The sequence below is a fragment of the Mustela putorius genome, unplaced genomic scaffold, assembly GCF_011764305.1.
Source record: "Mustela putorius furo isolate JIRA1106 unplaced genomic scaffold, ASM1176430v1.1 tig00000551_pilon_pilon_pilon, whole genome shotgun sequence".
NCBI lineage: Eukaryota > Metazoa > Chordata > Mammalia > Carnivora > Mustelidae > Mustela > Mustela putorius.
Window position 1 is genome coordinate 1,284,940 of NW_025421412.1, and position 18,212 is coordinate 1,303,151.

At 58.4% G+C, this 18,212-nt stretch overlaps 1 long non-coding RNA gene across 3 annotated transcripts; it reads left to right on the plus strand.

Moving 5' to 3' along the window:
- Positions 1 to 630: 630 nt before the first annotated feature.
- On the plus strand, positions 631 to 16,212 carry LOC106005223. 3 transcript variants are annotated; one of them, XR_001178443.2, is made up of 4 exons: positions 631 to 944; positions 12,906 to 13,039; positions 13,410 to 13,525; positions 14,515 to 16,212. It is a non-coding gene; the product is annotated as an uncharacterized LOC106005223 (long non-coding RNA). The 3 variants fall into 3 exon arrangements; XR_006607115.1 differs by having other exon boundaries at positions 15,881 to 16,212; XR_001178441.2 differs by having other exon boundaries at positions 13,410 to 16,212.
- The last annotated feature ends 2,000 nt before the right edge of the window (positions 16,213 to 18,212 follow it).

Below are 18,212 nucleotides of genomic sequence, written 5' to 3' on the forward strand. Positions count from 1 at the left end.
AGGAAAACCGCCTTCATAGCGCCAGCAATGGTGTGCGTGGCCCGCGGCGGCCTCCACCCTCCCGGGAGCAGCAGGCATGTGCGCGGCAAGTGCGGGACGCCCCCCCCGCGTGTCACGGGGCCCGGGCTGGGCTTCTCTCGGCTCCTCCTGCGCTTTGGGTAAGTGAGACATTTTCCGTAATGAAAACGGTCGCGCACACCCCCTCCTACGGAGTTCTGGATCGACAAGGCTTCCAGGACGGAAACCTGTTCCACACGCTCCGTCCTCCCCCAGAACAGATGAGGAGGTCGACCAGGAATCCCAAGGACCCGAGGGACGAGCCGTGGTGGCCGGATCCTGCCCCCAGAAGCCAGCGTTTCTACCGCCGCGACAATACACTTGTGACCAACCTGAAGTCATGTTGATGGGTTGGAGCCTGGCTTCTCGCCAGCAGGACAGCAGCAGGACAAACAGGGTCACTCCTCTGCTCCCTGCCATGTTCCCTCCAGCCAAGGAGGACGAGCTTCCCCTAAGGCCCTCCGCTTGGTCTCCGGGAGACCGTGGAATGTCCGGGGACCTGTGACATCACCACAGGAAGTGACCCGGGTCCTGTCCTCTGTATGGGGAGGGTCGTGTCTGGGGACCTGTGATGTCATCGCAGGAAGTGACCCGGGTCCTGTCCTCTGTGGGGTGGAGTCCGGGGACCTGTGACTAAGAAGAGGCCAGGAATCTGGCTGCGGCAGTAGGGTAGCAGACATGCCCCCTGGTACCCTCCCTGCCTGGTCTGGACCTTGCCCGACCTGCGGATCCCGAAGCCCGGAGCGGTGGGATAATCGTCAAGACTCCGAGGGCGAGCAGCCGACCCCGCCGGAATCAGCTTACGTGAAGAGTTTCCTTGGAAGGAGAGCTGGTTGGTTACACGGCACGTGCAGGAGCCCCCAGTCCCAGGGGTCTGGGAAGAGCAGGTGAGACACCCCCGCTGTCGCCCCGCACCCCTGCTGCCCCTCCTTCCTTCTCAGACTCAGACCGGCTCTCTCGCCGTGGTGGACTTTGATCACGAGACAGGAGCTCATTCCCTCCGTCAGTACCAGTGAGGTTCTGGTACTTCCTCCAGGAAGCACCCGGTTGGCTGGCCTCAAGCCCGTCCCACGTAGGACTGAGGCCTATCCCCACTTTAGAGTAGGGTCGTTGGTCTGCCCAGCCAGTGCGCTGGTGTGGACAGGGTGAGGTCCCGGGGGTGGTCATACAAGGAGACAACAACCATGCCTCCTCGAACCTGGCACTGACCGTAAGGATGACAGGTGCCCCGGGCGTGTCTCGGGGTTCTCATCGCGGGAATAGGCCCCGACCACAGCCCTCGCTGTTCTCCTCCTGAGGGACGCCGAGGAAGCCATCGGCCTCGAGGAGGGACCGTGGCGGGCACTGAGAACATCTGCGGTGCCCATCCCACACGTGCGCTCGGCTTACGTTTGCAGGTGGCCCGGTGGTCCTCATGTCCCACTCGAGTTCATTGGTGATGTGTGGTCTGAGGACACGGACCGTGGTGTGGACTTGGGCCATTCAGACGTGGTCCTTGGCACGGTGGGGAGAACCACAGATGGAGAGCAGCAGCAGGAATGACGGAAAACTCTCGCTTGCCGTCAGGGAGCCGTCCAGGTAGTTACACAACCCCTCCAACCACGGGCCCTGGACGGCCTGGATCTGCTCCATAACTTCCTCCACACGACCACCGAGAGAGCGAGGTGGCACCTGTGGAAGGAAGCTCCCGGCATTTCCCTGGAAGGGTGTGGGAGGCCGAGCTGGGGAGACCCGAGCACTCACTCATAACAGTGTGCCCTTACCGGGGTGCCTGGGGGGCTCAGCCAGTCAGGCAGCTGCCTTTGGCTCAGGTCACGATCTCAGAGTCCTTGGATCGAGTCCTAAGTCCAGATCCCTGCCCAGCGGGGAGTTTGCTTCTCCCTCTCCCTCTGCTATTTTGTGCTCTCTTCTCTCTGACAAGTAGATAATTAAGAATAAAAAAACCCTCATAGGTTAATAATCTAACCTGTTCTGGAGGTGGGAAGTCTACACTCGGTCTCACTGGGCTAAAACCGCGGTGGCTGGCGGCAGTGCGTGCCTTCTGGGAGCGCTCTAGAACCTCTTTCCTTACTCTCCTAGCTTCCAGAAGGCCCCCCATGTCCTCAAAGCTCGTCCTGTCTCTGGTTCTCCCTTTTGTATGGGTTTGCTGTGGCCTCTGTGATTGTTGATTTCATGTGTCAACTTGGCTGGGCCATGTTGCCTAGTTATGTGGTCAAACATTATCCTAGATTTTTCTGTGTGTTGGGATTTATGTTCAGATTGGTGGTCTTGGAGTGAAGCAGATTGTTCTCCGTAATGTGGGTGGGCCTCATCCAATCAGTGGAAGGCCTGATTAGAGCAAAGGCACTGCTCTCCCTTAAGAGGGAGGGACCTCTTCCAGGAGATGGCCTTCAGATGCGACTGGCAACACCACTCCTGCCTGGGTCCCCAGCCTGTCCCCGCTCTGCAGATCTGAGACATGCCACAATCCTGGGAGCCAAGTTCTTGAGATAAATCTGTCTCTCTATCCACCACTTATTGGCTCTGTTTCTCTGGAGAAACCGAATGCAGGACCACATGGGCAGTCCAGGGCGATCTCTCCATCTAAATTCAGATGATTGGCAAGCTTAATTCCGTCTACAACCACAGCTGCCCTCCGCCAGCCAACACATGCTCACAGGTTCTGCAGGTTCTGGGCCGGGCACACAGACGCATCTCTGTGGGACCATTGTTCCACTGAAAACAATGTCTTTTGCACATTTCTGACTGGATTGCTTATTCTTTTACTGTCGAATTTTGAGAGTTCTTTGTATGTTTATTCTAAATATGAGTACTTTGTTCGATATTCGATGCGTAAAACATTCCTCCTGGTCTGCAGCCCGTCGTTCCTCTTCCCTACAAGGTCTTTTGTAGAGCAACATTTCTTTGTAATTTTGCTGAATCCAGCGTGTAGAGGCTGCTGCTAGGCGACAGGCCTGAGCAGTGGAAATCTGAGTGAAGCACCAGAGTGCCCGCCGGGCTGACACCAACAGGCCCATGAAGTGACCCACCTGGAAAAAGCCACCAGCCCTGGCTGACCCATGGGCTATGTACAGCCAGCCACAGTTCCTAAGATGAGCCAAGTATCCCACACTTCTTCAGTCTGCCGTGTAAGCCTGTAACTGGAGCATCTGTCAACTGCCTGTGGCAGACGGTCTCTCCCTCGCCGCCCTGCCCGCCACTCTGTTCCCGTGCACCCAAGAAGCTTCCGCTCCGTTGTCCTGCCCTGAGTGAGTCCCACTGATCTCAGCTGGCCGGGCGCCCCCCACAGCACACTGTTTTCCCCCACTGACCACGCTCTCGGTGTCATATCCCCTCAGCAAGTCTCAGGTCTTGAAGATTTCACTTATCTTCTAAAAATTTTATGTTTATAACCTATAATTGTTGTCTGTAATCCATATGGATTTTAGGATAATATTTTTTATATCTGAAGAAAAGTTTTGCTGGGATTTTGATGGGAATTGTGTTAAACCTGTATGTCAGTCTGGGGCATTGTCCAACGGTTTTCTGCGAGAATCGATGTGATCATGTGACTCCTTCCCCACTAGCGTGCTGATGTGGTCAATACAATGCGGAGTGTCTCCTGGCTTATGTTTTTTCCCCTCCACGGTGCTTTTCTGTTTACTCCATTCTGCTACAGAGTCCACCTTGTAAGGTTTTTTTTTTTTTTTTTTTTTTTAAGATTTTATTTATTTATTTGACAGAGAGAGATCACAAGCAAGCAGAGAGGCAGGCAGAGAGAGAGGAGGAAGCAGGCTCCCTGCTGAGCAGAGAGCCTGATGCGGGACTCGATCCCAGGACCCTGAGATCATGAACTGAGTTGAAGGCAGAGGCTTTACCCACTGAGCCACCCAGGTGTCCCCACCTTATGAGTTTTTTAAAAAATCTTCAGACACTGTATTTTTTAGTTCTAAAATAGCCATTTGGTTCTTCCTATTTTCTGTTTATTTGCTGAAACCCTATCTTCATGGAGACTTCCTATTTTCACTTGTATTGATTCCTGTGGATGCGTGTGATCTCACCACTTTGAAACCCTCACCAGACAGTTCTAACACCCGCATGACTTCGGTGTTGGGTGTGCTCACGTCTTCTCGTTCTAACACCCGCGTGACTTCGGTGTTGGGTGTGCTCACGTCTTCTCGTTCTAACACCCGCGTGACTTCGGTGTTGGGTGTGCTCACGTCTTCTCGTTCTAACACCCGCGTGACTTCGGTGTTGGGTGTGCTCACGTCTTCTCGTTCTAACACCCGCGTGACTTCGGTGTTGGGTGTGCTCACGTCTTCTCGTTCTAACACCCGCGTGACTTCGGTGTTGGGTGTGCTCACGTCTTCTCGTTCTAACACCCGCGTGACTTCGGTGTTGGGTGTGCTCACGTCTTCTCGTTCTGCACGTTCTCTCCCTGCTCCCATGTGACCTGTGGTCTCTGACACCTGGTCAGTGCGTGCCTCGTGGTGTAAGACTCTGGGTCTCATTTGGACCTTGTCCTTTGCCGGCTGGCCTCTGACACTGCTCCAGGGTCACCATCACATCAACGGGCTTGGGGGAGGAGGGGGGAGGTGAGCGGAGTCCGGCTTCCCTGCTCGGCCTCCTGCACCATTGCCTGGGCTGGGCGGTGGTAGAGTAGCCTAGTGAGGGGGCAAGGCAAGGCTCCCCATTCAACTTTGGCCGGTGGCTGGGACAGGGTGACATTTTTTCCTGTGGTGTTTGGCTGGATTAGAGCCGCTACAGTGTTAATCCTGTAGTAGGAGCCCACCCCGTGCTGCTGTCATTTGGTTAGAGGGAATGAGGATTCTCATCGGGGTCTGTGGTATTTCTGTGTGCCGGCGTCTCTAGCTGGACCCTCTGGGGTTCACAAGACAACCCAAGGAGCCAGGGGCCTCACTGCCAGGCTGTTCCTTGGGTCCTGAGGCCCCTTGTCCTCTGCCTTCTCTCTGTCTTCTGGAGAATTCTCGCATTTGTTTGATGCACGATGTCAGTGGGTTTCACTGTGCTTCGTGAGAAGAGTAGGGGAGGGGTGTCTGCTCCAGTAGTCCCCACTGGACGTCCCTGGGGCTCACCTGGAGAACACTGGGGCCCACAGCCAGCATGGCCAAGCTGTGGAGACATGGCGTGTACGGGGTTAATAGGCCAACTCACCTGCTAGCTTAACCCCTTCCTGCCTGGCAACCTCAGACAAGTCACTTAGATGGAGCCTCCTCGGCTGCCACAGAATCCCGCCAGGACAGGCGCTCTATGGTCTGAGTCCTTTATCCCCTCCTGGTGCCTCCTCGCCCCTGCTCACTGGGCTGAGTCCGGTCCCCGGGGGCCTCTCTGCCGCACCTGGCTGTGTCCGGCCCTGCCCCTCCTTCAGCGGCTCTCTGACCCCCTCACTGACGTCCTGTCTCAGGAGCTCTGCTTGCTGCTGCTGCGTGGCTTCTGCACGGTCACATGGTCACAGGCCAGACTCCCTGCTGGCCGGACCTGGACGGGTGGGGTTGGCAGGATTTGGGGGTTCTGGGAGGGAAGAGGCACCCTCGGGCACGGAACAAATGCCGCTGGGGTCAGTGGGGGGGACAGAAAGCCCCGGGGCCAGGGAGGGAGCTGTGGCCCGCACTGGTTTCCAACCTCTGCCCCCAGAAAAGTGGAGTAGGGGGAGAGTCGGATGTCTGCGTCCACCGGGAGGCCCGGGGGGCAGCGGGAGGAGGTGACCGTGAGTCCGTCTGCACGTCGCCAGGCGCCCCAACTGAATCGAGTTTTTGAAGCCCCTTTACAGTTGTTTTCACTTATGAAAATGTCCCGGAGACCCGTAATTTGGCAATATACGTATAATCCATTGTTTCGAAACCAGAAGTGACGCTGCTGCTGTAATGTAAACTGTTCTCCCAATGAAGGAATTAAAGGAACGTAATTGGAGAAGTATACAAACAGTGATTAATACGCTGCCTCTTGCAAAGACACATTACAGCGTGTAATCTGCCTGCACGGGCGTATGCTGTCAGTGCTTAATCAGGCGTGTGAATGTATTCAGGTGTTAAAGCGCGCTGTTAGCTGGGACGGGGCTCGGTCATTTGCGGAGCTGTTTGTGCTGCGTGGTTGCCGGCTCTCGGCGCCTCCCTTCCCTGCTCCTCTCTTTGGTCTCTGCAATCTGCGCGATTGTCTTCTTACTTTTGTCTTCAGATCGCTTTAAATAGAATGACGGGCTGTGTCAGAAGCGCAGGGCTCTGGGGCCCCGCAGATCTGCCGGGGGGCGTGTGCACAGAGGCCACTGTGGGGGGGTGCCAGTGGCCCTTCCTCCTGGGCGGACCAGGCTGAGGCCTTGTCCACACAGGCTCGGGCCCCGGGGGCGCTCACAGGACCTCGACAGGCGGCGAGAGCTCTGCGTCTCGGGTGCCTCGACGGGGAGTCCCAAGGGTGGGCCACGGAAGCTAGACGCCACAGGGCAGGTCTGCCCAGCTCCGGGCGTCGCTCAGAGCCCCCCGGACCACTCCTTGTTTCCCCGCAGAGACTGCGTTTCCGGGGCGGGTCCCGTGCGTCGCGGCTTTGGCCACCCGGCGGAAATGCTGCGAGCGGGGGCTGACCTAGAAAAGCCCAGCCGGTGTTTCCCGAGACCAGCGTGGTGGTTTCAGGCTCTGTCCCGTTGGACTCAGTCAGTCTCTGGAACTCAAACGAGGGCCCCGATGGTGCTTTGCGACGTTGTTTTATCAAAAGCAAATATGCGGGACAGAAGGCGGTGTTGTTGGAGGACGGGGTGGCCTCATCCCTCGATCGTGCTAGGAAGGCTGCGCCGGACCGCGACGCAAAGCCCGGCTGATATGCAGGGTTTCAGTCTCTCATCTTAAAAGAGCGTCACCCGGAGGGACGAGCAGGGAGACGGGGTAGAGAGGCCGCGAAGTGGGGCACCAGCCGCGCTCGCGTGAGCTCCGACCTTCTCGGTCACGGCTGGGAGCAGGCACTGGAGACGTGTCTCGGGCGCTCCTCGTGGAGCAAAGTGTGACCGGGACTTGAAACCAGAAATCCCGAATGTCCGGATCATGTGACCGTTGTTCAGCTTCTAAAACCACGACTTCAAACAAAGCCAGTCTGTGCGTGGGGCGCGGGTGCCCAGAACTCCTTTCTGAGGCTCGATCGCGCCGGCCCCTCGCTGCGGCCGACAGACGCGCGTAGCAGCTTCTTCCTGGCAAACTTGGGAAGTTGTGGTGACGGCGGCGGCGCTTCGAGATCCTGAGGGAGCAGAGCTGAGCGGGCCGTGCTCCGGGCACCACACCACCCAGCGGCTCCCTGAAAGCGGGGCGCGTGAGCGCCTGACAGAGAAGAGAAAATTGGCGCTACACCCCGTAGTTAACGTGACAACACGCGGCTAATGAGCACTTAATGACCCCCAGTCTGCTCGTTTTTGTCACCCATTTGAGGATGTCACTTGTTTTATACTTAGCCCTCTGGTGTGGGATTAGCTCTGCACTAAAGTGAATTAGTCAAGGTTCTTTAAAAATCAGAACAAAAGTGCGAGGAAACGTGTGCAGATATGAAGAGACGAGGCCGCGCGCTCGGAGAATGTGTAATTAACTTGAGGAACTTTTTGGCTGAACGTGGGAACTGCGGGAACATCGCACGTGCGTTTGGTGAGACCTTCGCCTCCACGGGGGACGTACCTTTCCCCGGAAACTGTTCCTGGAGGCATAGCAAGGGTCGCGCTCTTTGGGCGCAGAGAGGACAGTTACCGGCTTCTCGGTGGCGGCACGGGGACCCGGCCCGGGCTCACCGGTCACGCTGTCCTGTCTCCACGCTCGCACGCTGTTCTCCTCCGGCCGTTTTCCCTCCGTCTGCACTTGCTCGGCTCCTGTGCCCCTCTTTTCTGCTCTTCACTCACGAGAGTCCGGAGAGCGGCAGGACCCGTCCTCTCGGGAAAGCGCAAAGGGCGCTCTCTGGGTCTCTAATGCTGCAGAGAGGAGACACCTTAGCAAACCAGTTCACGCTCACGGCTGCTGTGTTTTTGCAAATGAGCGAAAGATGTTTTTGCTCATTGGCTGCTTTTTTAGAGACGACCCTGGAGCCTGGAGGCCGGGGCTGGGTCCGTCTTGGACTCCCCGGAATCAGTCTTGTAGCAGCCACTCGCCCAAGCCTGTGCTTGGTAAGTAAGAGCTCATGCGTCTTCTAACAACGCAGGTAACAGCCCTGGAGCCAGAGGCGCAGGTGGAAGCGCAGCGGTTCTCCTTGGACTTTGACGTGTTCAGAGGAGAAGTGCATTTCCACGACGCTGGGGGGCTGCGGCGACCCCCCGAGGAAGTGCCGCGGGCGGCTGCAGTTCCCAGAACCGACCGTAGATGTCGACACAGTACGCGGCTCCTTAAACCCACAGGGACCCAGGTGGTTTCCTTACTGGCTCCCGTGGCTGAATTTTCACCATTAGAGACTTCTTCCTTTGCTTGAAATACTGTTATTGGGGGCACCATTTAAGAATTAAATACTTTTGGAAGGAATAACATGTTAATAAGTCAGCAGCCACAGACACCCAAGAGCTAATTAATTTAGGAAACGGCTTCAGGGAGTGCGGTAAGGCATGGTCAGTCTGAAGGACAGCAGCAGAGCAGACCAGCGCCCGCCTGCCATGTCCTGCCGAGGAGGCTCAGGGTTCCTGGAGAGCTGGTCTGGAGGCAGAAAGGACTGGCTCCCTAAAGGTGCTCTTCACTCAATTCTAAACGTGCGTGCGGGGCTTTCTTGTGCCTCTGCCTGTTTAACTGAAAAGTCACGCAATGGAAAGTCGCAGGAACACGCAGTTCTGTGGTCCAGGGAACGGTCAGGCTGTGGCCGGGACCCCTCTGTGTCTGTTTGGAATCGAACACTCAGAAGTCTGAATTTTCCACTTCTGCTAGCCAGCCGCTCTAGGGGGTGGACGGGCCAGCCTTGCAGGTCCGTCCGATGGTCCCGCAGCAGAGCCGCTTGTGAACATCCTCGTTAGGTGAGTGCCTGAGACGGGGGACGGCTGCTGGGGGCTCCGGGTGGCCCGGAGTTCGGTGCAAAGTTGTGTTGCACAAAGACATCTGCAACAATAATGGGCCCTTCCATTTTGGTTTCCTTTCTATCGATTTATGTTAGGAACATCTACTTCCAAACCTCGGAGATGGCTGACACGGTCATTCGATTGTGGTTTTGTAGTGAAGGAACCATTAAGACAGTGGAGTGAGGGTCATACAGTGTCCACTGGGCAGAGGGATCGGGGCTAATTCTATTCCGAGATCAAAGTCGTGCCAACCCTGAGCGGGTCACGGGCAGGGCTGCGGCTGGAGCCCCGGAGCACGGGCATGTGTAGGAGAACGTACCCCAGCCTCTGCTCATGCAGCAGCTGCACGGCCTGGGCCGCGTCGTCGTGTGCGCAGTGGAGGGCCATGTTCGGGCGACGGTGCCCCGAAACACTGTCCTCGTCTGCTGCAAGACAACAACCCACCGTTCCATTTGCATGTTTCTTGTAACTTTTGTTTGAAATAATGGAGTCCAGTTTTCCAAGTGAAGTTTGAACGCCACTTCCTGAGCTGAGGAGTCGCCGTGGCCTGGCCGCAGAGCGACAGACTCTGCGTCTCACAGAGGCATTGCTGAGTCCCCGGGGGAAGGACGCTGTGGAAAGGACGCCCCCCACAGCCGCCACACTTAGGGCTGCTCGCGCGAATGGCGGGTTAGAGCCCTCAGCGGCCCCCCCAAAGGACAGAAAACCTTGACTCAGCAAAATGAACAATATCTACGTGAGTAAAAACCTGAACTACCTTATGACTTTTTTTACTTTGAAAGCTTCTGAATTTCATTTCACTTGAAGGGAGTGAAGCCTCATCCAAGTCTGGTCTTGTTAGGGTTTTATTTTATTTATTAAAAGATTTATTTGTTTATTTATTTGAAATGGGGGAGAGCGAGCGAGTGGGAGGGGGCACATGCAGGGGGAGCAGCAGAGGGAGAAGCAGGCTCCCCACGGAGCAGAGAGCCCGACGCGGGGCTCCATCCCAGGACCCTGAGATCATGACCTGAGCCGAAGGCAGAGGCTTCACCGGCTGAGCCCCCCAGGAGCCCCACGTAATTCAGTGCATGTGAGGTCGTAATAATACCCATAATATAAGTCTGACGCTGAGAACAGACACTGATGGAGAAAGGAAGAGCGCGGCGGGGGGGAGCCAGGGAGTGAAGGGGTGGGGAGTGGGCTGGAGCCAGCAGGAGACGGGGAGTGGGCTGGAGCCAGCAGGAGACGGGGAGTGGGCTGGAGCCAGCAGGAGACGAGGAGTGGGCTGGAGCCAGCAGGCGACGCCCCTGGAGAGGCCGGCAGAGCCCCCGGCGGCGGCGACGCCCCCCAGAGTTTCCCTCCGTTTCCGCACCTGCACCTGCCTGAGGACCCTCTCCCGGCACATGAACTGGACCACACTGCTGCGTAGGTGCTCGGAAGCAGAAACTCGGTCTGCTTCCGGGACCCCGCGGACCGACCGCACCGCTCCAGGCCGCACTTCTGTGTGCACTTCATTTCCCTACAGACCCTGGGCCCTCCTCCTCCTCCTCTGTACCCCAGCACCCTGCACCCCTGGGCCCGCCCGCCCCTCCTGCTCCAGCCCCGCAGCCCCCTGCACGCTGTGCCCATCTTGCCCACGGCTCACGGCCTCTGCGGGTGTGGGAAGAGGCGGGGCGGCCACGTCAGGAGCCGGACCGCCAGGGTCAGATCGTCTGTGAGCTCAGCTAGAGTTTGGGTTCCTCGTGCCTTGGTTTCCCCCTGTAGAGTGGGACACCTGGTGCCTGCAGGCCCACTCCCGCAGGAGAGGGGTGTTCGGTGCTGCCCGCGTCTGGCCCAGGCGCCGTCCCTCCCTGCGGCCTTCCCGTCGGCTTCCCCTGCTCCGCGACCGCTCCGTCCCACGCAAGTCTGACCGAGAACCTCTCTCTACCTGCTCAACCTGTTCTCTCCCTCTCCTCCTATTTTACGTAACTACCCACTGATTTGTCTTCTGAAAGCGTTTTAAGATTTTCTCCTCTTCTGACAACCGGGTCCAGGCGCCGCCTCATCGTGCCGTTAAAGCCTGGGGGCCGGCAGGGTCCCCCGGCCCCTCGCGAGCGGCTGCGCGAGAGGAAACCACGGGAGGTTCTGAGGGGCAGGACCCCCGAGAGGGGAGGCCAATACGGATCTCTGAAATGACTCTGTCATCCTGTGGCTGAAAACAATGGATGTTTTGGGGGTGAAGCCACTAGATCGATGCTTCCTTTCAGACGGCCGGCTCCCCGCCGTGGGCGTCACCTTGAAAGCCTGAGGGCCCCGCGGCTCCAAGGACGAGAGCCTCCGCGCTGGCCGTGCTCCTGGGCCTCCGAGAGCTGCTTGTTGCTGAGACGCCGCGGCTCGTGTGGAGACCAAAGTTCCCGCTCTTTGCTGTCTTTGTGTGGTCAGGTCAGAGCACGGAAACTCTGACGGCTCCTAGCAGCTCCTCCGCACGGGTGTCCACGAACGCTGGTCGGCCTGCTGGCCTCAGCCGGGGGTGGTCGCCGGTCGTCGGAAGCCCGCGCGTTGCCCGCCGAGGGAACAGCTGTCCGGCCGCACGCGCGGTCCGAGAGCCGGTGACTGCCGCGTGTTCCGAGGCAAGGCTCCCGGGCCGCCGTGCCCACCTCCACCACCCTTTACCCGGACGTCCGTCGCCCTCTGACGACGGACCCACACACCCGAAAGACAGCGTTATGTTTAACGTTACTAGAGGAAATTAATCAAGATAAACTGTGATAGAAGGAAAGGGACTGATACTCGCGTATATGAGATCCCAAGCGGAGTCCCTGGGCAGGACGACGAGGACGAGCTCGTTCTCGGCTTTAAAAGTCTCTGAGTTTGTGGGAAGGAGAGCGTGTTCCGCCGGGCGTTGGAACACCCGACGGCTGCTGCCTGTGTTGGTGTCCACATTACACGCACGGAGAGAGAGCCTCGGGGTGCACTGACCCACAGATGTGTCCTGTTGGCGCACCGAGCACGGTGGCGACAGGGCTGCCAGGGGCCCGGGGTGTGACTTTCCAGACCGGTGAGCAGCTCCTGATGAGGGTCCGAAGGGAATGCACCACCTCCCCCAGATTTGCGAAGCCGCTGCCTTGGCAGGTGCGCCCAGCGCTTTCCAGAGGCGGGTGTTCCCTGAAGGCCCCCGTGGCAGTGCGGCATCGTGCTGTGGCCAGTCCCGCAGCACCTGCCTCACCCCCAACACTGCTTCAGGTTCCCAAGGTAGTTTGCAAGGGCTGTGGGTTTTTGAGCTATTATAACTGATTTTTGAATAATAATACATGAGACTTGAGTGACTCCATGCATTTTCTGGACTTGAAGGGACAGGCCCAGAGAGACTGCAAGGCAGAAATGTCCAGCGCTCCCGCTACCCTAGCTTGGGCCCAGACGAGCCAGGAGGGTACCTTCCGACAACCTCAGCATCAGTTCCTCCCGATGCCAAGTGAGGGGTGCTAGGAGCCCCCAGCTGAGCCTGTCTACCCAGGACGGTGGAGGTAATAGTACACTGTTGTTTCAAGCCACACAGTTCGGGTGGTTTGCTGGCCCACGCTCTTAACTGGGCATAGGGTCTGTGGTGAAGGCGTGGCGTAGACATTATGGCCGACACGAGGAAACAGTGTTTGTAGGGGCTCATCCAGCTGGAGCAGGTAAGCAAAGCTCACACCAGAACAGTTGCGAGAACCCCACACAGCCAGGCAGAGCCACGCACGACCAGTGCAGCCGTCCGCAGCCACGCACGCCCAGGAGAAACACCGGAACATAGATTTGGATTGCCTGCGGCTTGCGAACCACATACAAGCATGCTGCCCCCTCCTAGATGGGAGATGCTTCCAGACCATAACCGTTCCTAATTATATTCTAGAACGTACGTGCTGGAAGAGGTTTTCTAGAGCTCCACATTGGCAAAGGAGAAGGCTGAGGCTATTCCAGCCCTCGTGGTCTGTTGCCTCGCAGCTGGCAGGAGAGGAGCTGGGGTGCGGCTCCCTCCTCTGGACGGTGAGTGTTCTGGGCTGGCCGGGGCCACGTGCTCCTCGAGGGGACCAGAGACACAGCCACGGGTGCTCTGTGGGCCAGAGCCATGGTGCGCAGATGTGGGGAGCTTGCACCTGGGCTAGCATCTGGGGAGCCTGGGCCCCACTCTTGGGAGAACCTTGAAGCCAGCAACACCCATTGGTGCCTGCTCTGGCCAGTGGACAGGGGCTCAGGGTGGTTCCTCAGGTCCTATAGGACGTGGGGGCCAGAGTGAGTCAGTTCGTGGGGAAGGGTGTAGGACTCCTGAGCCCACCAGAGGGGGCATCCGGAGCAAGGGAAGCCGCAAAGATTTTACTTAAAAAATCCAGACTTTCCTCCGATTTGTCCTCCCAAGGGGCCGCAGGCGAACATCGCCCTGAATCAGCCAAGCTGGAGGACAGAAGCAGAGCGAGGACGCGCTACGGAGAAACAACCTCAACCCTACTTGTCTTACACGACCAGCTCCGGCAGGTGCTTTTTGGTGAAGACTTTCTTGATCTCTGTAGACAGAAGCGACTGTTCCAATCCGTGATCATTAAATCCGACACGGTGCCGTGCGCGCCACAGTGTGTGTGCGAAGGAGGCACACGCAGGTGCGGCCTCTGCCCGCCATCCGCGGGCCCAGGTGTGCTGGCTCGAGCCCCGCATCTCTGCCTCGCGGCCGACCTGCCGGCTCCCCAGCTTGGGGGTGGCGGCCGGGAACCCCCACCGCTGGCAGGCTGTGGGCTCATGAGGACCCCGGCCCGCAGGACATCACCTTTGTCCTTCTTGGGCGGCACCCACACGGCCTCCTGGAGGGCAGGGGCCGCCCCAGCCTCCCTGCACTGGCATGGGTCCCAGGGCTCATGGCTCATGTCCCGCGGTCATTACACATGCACGTGGGTCACCTTTGTGCTCACTATGTGTGGGTTTTGTGTCAGGATCAGGCCCGAGTTCTCAGTACCCACAGCCTCGGTCTCGCACAGCCGGCCGTCACCGGCTCCCACTGCGTGCCCGCGGATCCTGCTCTGCCGCGGACCGTGCACTTATAAGCCGCTTGTGGGCAGGACTGAGGCCGCGGTGCCCGGGCCGTGCTTTGAGGAGCAGAGTCCTTCCTCGAGTCTACGTGGCCTAAGCCCCCCTGGGAACATGAAACTCGCAGAGACACAAGAAGGAGCCTGTTGCTGGTGGGGCGGCCTGGGGGTCCCTATGCTCGGTGTTGGGGGACATGTCCATGGGGCCGGGGGTCCTCAGTGAGGTGGCGGAGTAAGGGGATGCCACATCCCCTGCAAACTCGCACTCCAGAGAAGGGAGCCAGAGCTCCCGGTCATCAGGCCTGATCTCTGGAGAGAGGCTCCAAAGTGGGATTTTTAGGTAGAATGTGTGATTTTTTAAGTACTTAGTAGTTAGGGGAAACGGGCCTGGTGGGCTGGGAGGGTTCTGATACTGGGGTGTCACCGTGCGTTGGTCTCTGCCGGCAGAAGCCCGGGAGCCACAGCAGAGAGCAGGGCAAGGCCGGATGGTCCAGGAGCAGCACCCACTGCACGCCTGTTTCCGCCGCTGCCGCTCACGGGGAGCCGTGGCCCTTCTCCACGTCATCATGCCACACGATGGATGGTCTCAGGACGCACTCGTGAGGCGCTAGTCTGTCGGAAAGCTGCAAAGTGCCGTTCCCACGGCTTAAACTTTGAGGGTCCATCTTAACAAAAGGAGTCCAGCCTCCCCAAAGGAAATGGGGGATTTCAGAGTTTATTTCTTGTTTTCGGCCCGAACGGCAGATGACAGGTGCACAGGCTGTTTTCCTGAATTTCACGTTTTAAGTGAATAATTCTGGTTCGTTAATGATCACATGGCGTAAGTTACTGAACAGACAATGTTCTGACGTTCTTCTCAAGGTCCTGGAAGATAACGGGACTAAAGGTGCGATGTAACACTTGAGAGAGCTGTCGGGTCCTCACTTGTCCCCGAAGCCAAGACGCCGCTGCCTCGGCCGCGGGGCTCCACGGCCGCCCCTGCCCCAGCTGTGGAAGACGCGACGGCGCTTCTGCCACAGAAAAGCCGGCGGCGCGGGGCGCCCGCGGGAGAGTGTGCAGCAAGGCAGCTGCCCTGTGGCGCAGGGAAGACCACGTCCTCCTGTAGCGCGTCCAGTAAAAGATACTTGCGTTCCGCGGAGAGAAAACACACGAGGATAGGGGTCATTTATTTAAAAAAATTCCTAGTTTTGTAACCTCAGGAACCGAGTGGCGCCTGTTAAACTGTAATTACATCCACCGGCACGGTTTTGCATCCCTTCCATTCGCGTAAGAGCCGAAGAATGCTCTTTACCGTGTCAACACTGTTTAAATAATGACATACTACCTTTAACTCCCCACCTGAGCTTCCAGTTTTCTTTGGATCAACATTCATTTGTCAGTTATTTCTACATGCAACTTCCCCTAAAATACACAGCAGATTCTGAAATAGCTTCACAGCCCTGGTGCGGCTGTCAGTAACGGCCGGAAAATGTCGAGGGTTTGCCTCGGCGCCTTATTTTTATTTATAAATTCCCCCTCGCCTTTGCAACAGGACAGCGCAGGTGACGCATCTGTGTGGGATTCCTGCCTCCCCTTCGGGTTAAAGTCTCTGCGCCTTTAGCCACGGAGCGCGTGGCACCCCGATGTGTTCAGTAACCACCCAGAAATGCACCGCACGCCGGGGCTCGTGGCCTCCTTGTATTTAATGGGATCATTTCGGGGAAAAAGACTATAATGAAGATTATGTGTGGGGGAGAAAAATGCTCAAGAAAGAATTAACTATGAAATAATGTAATTACTTGTAGGGTCTTGAACTTTTGTTTTTAATCCGCAGGGGAACTGAAGCAGACCTGCCATCCCGCGGCACGTGCTCGCTGGGGAGAGAGGCTGAGCTCCAGCCTTGACGGTGCCTTTGGGCTGGTTGCCTCGTCGAGACCAGGGGCTGATTTCTTACAAGGGTTAAACTGGCGCGTCCCACATTAAATTACCGCCATCGTTCGATTCATTAGAGTGGTTGGTAGAGTTGCGATATGTCTGTAATTTATGGCTTGCTCACTGACGAGCCTCACGCTAACACACCCTAATTTGCCAGGGTTATCTCAAGTTCCATCCATCTCCCGCGCTGACAGGGCTCCTCCGAGTCCGTGCTCCACGGCCGAGGGACATGGGGTTGCGCGTTTACTGCTATCAACCGCAGGGCGTCGCCTCTGCTCCCACTCCGCTGTTCAAGGTGACTCCTCGGGAGCGTCTATGAGTCACGGCAGCATGGCCCGGCCAGTGGTGGGCCGCGTCCCTCCGTGTCCCTGGAGGGACAGGCCAGCCGGGAGCCCCAGTCACTCTGAGCCTGATGCTGCTGGTGTCCTTGGAGCCCGTGAGGTGTTGGGGGAGGTCACGTGTCACCCAGGGTGACCCACTCATGGCCTAGATGTCTTGGCCCCACGCGGGCATTTCCGTCTGCTGGGGCGGCATCTCCTTAGAGACTGTCCACGCAGTGGGGGCCGGGGCGCGCTCTCCCAGTAATAGACTCTGGTGCCTGAGGGGGATCCTCTGCTGGGGACAGCTGAGCAGAGTTCAGTGCCACGGCGTCCACCTAGAACGCCGCTCGCCCGGCCGTCGTGCGCTTGTGAGCAGAGCCTGCACCAAAAAACGTCTTGCAAAGCTTGCGGGTTGTGTGAGAACAGCACGCTGACGGAGGTCATCTGCTTGCCCAGTGTCCACACCCGGCTGGAAACAGGTCGGTCGTGTGGGTCCAGCACCTGCCGGCACCGTCAGCGTCTCCCAGCCGATGGCAGGCAGGATCCCGGGCAGGGGTGTAGGCCTGCGAGTCTCTCTTCTCCAAATGGCAAAGTTTCCAGTGTCTCCTCAAGCCCGTGAGTAAACGAGGCGGCCCGGCAGGCGGCGGCCCGGCAGACGGCGGCGCACAGTTCCAGCAGGTTCCGGGCTTCCTGGCGGGCAGCGGCTTGATTTCACGGAAGGCGTGATTCCGCAGGTACGGTCACCGTTTGTGCAGGCGGCCGGCGACCTCCGCCTGGAGACGGGTCCTGCGGGGAAAGGCCCAGGGAAGCAGCTCAGGCCTGCGATGCACCCGGCCGGGCTCTGCAGGGTCGGCTCAGACCCCAGGGCGGGAGGGTCCCCCCCGACGGCCCTCGCGCGTCGTCAGAGCCGTAACTCCTCCACGGGGAGCTTGCTTGCTTTCTGGATTCTTTTATTAAAGCTTCTGGCTCACGTCCAAAACGGAAGCCTGGAGAAGGGGCTGGGGGCTGGGAGGCCGCGGCGCCTGCGGTTCACGGCGTGCAGTTCCCGACGCGTGGGCTGGACGCGATCGCGGCGTGGGACCCAGCGGGCGCGTGGGGGCTGAGAGGCGGCCGAGAGGGTTTCTCGCCGCAGTGAAGGAAGGCCCTGAGCCGGGATGAGGGGCTCCCAGCCTGTGACCGTGATGCCATCGCAGTGACCCCTGAGAGCAAGCGGAGCCTGCGGTCCCAGGGAACGCCTGGGAGGCTCCCAGGTTGAAATGAAACCGGTTGCCCGTTGTGTTCCCGAGGAGCAAATGTCCGATTTCCCCACAGGAAATAAAAGCGCGTTGTTGGTGTTCGGGGCACGATGTGGGTCTGGAGAGGAGGCGCCGCGTCCCAGCCGCGGAGGAGGCTTCCAGCTAACAGAGGAGGCTTCCAGCGAATGGAGGAGGCGTTCTAGATTTTTCCTGGCACCACTCCTGCCGTGGGGAAGGGGCCAGGGCGGGGATCCGAGGTCTGGTTTGGGGGAAGAAGCTCTGGTTTCCTCACGTGGCTAGTTAGGTGAGGTCACCGAGTGCCTCTCAGAGCCGGTCTCGCGAGGCGTCTGCGGTTTATCATCTTTGGGAGGTTGTAAAGCGAGGCCGACCCACCTGCCCCAGCTAGGTTTGGGTGCCACGGCCTGGAAGCTTCTCCTTCCGGTTCACCGAGGGCACAGGCAGATCCTCCAAACTAGTCCCGTGTCCCCAGGCCCCAGGGAACCGAATTAGCATCAGAATCCTGAGCCCAAGTGGGCAGGTCCTCCTCCGTGTCCAGAGGGACCTTGACAAATGGTTTCTCATTTGCATGTTCGCTTGCTTTGGACAAGGGAGGGTCCTCCCGGAGACCCCTGTGCAGGGGTCTTGTCCCCGCGAGGAAAGTGAGCGAGGAGGGGCT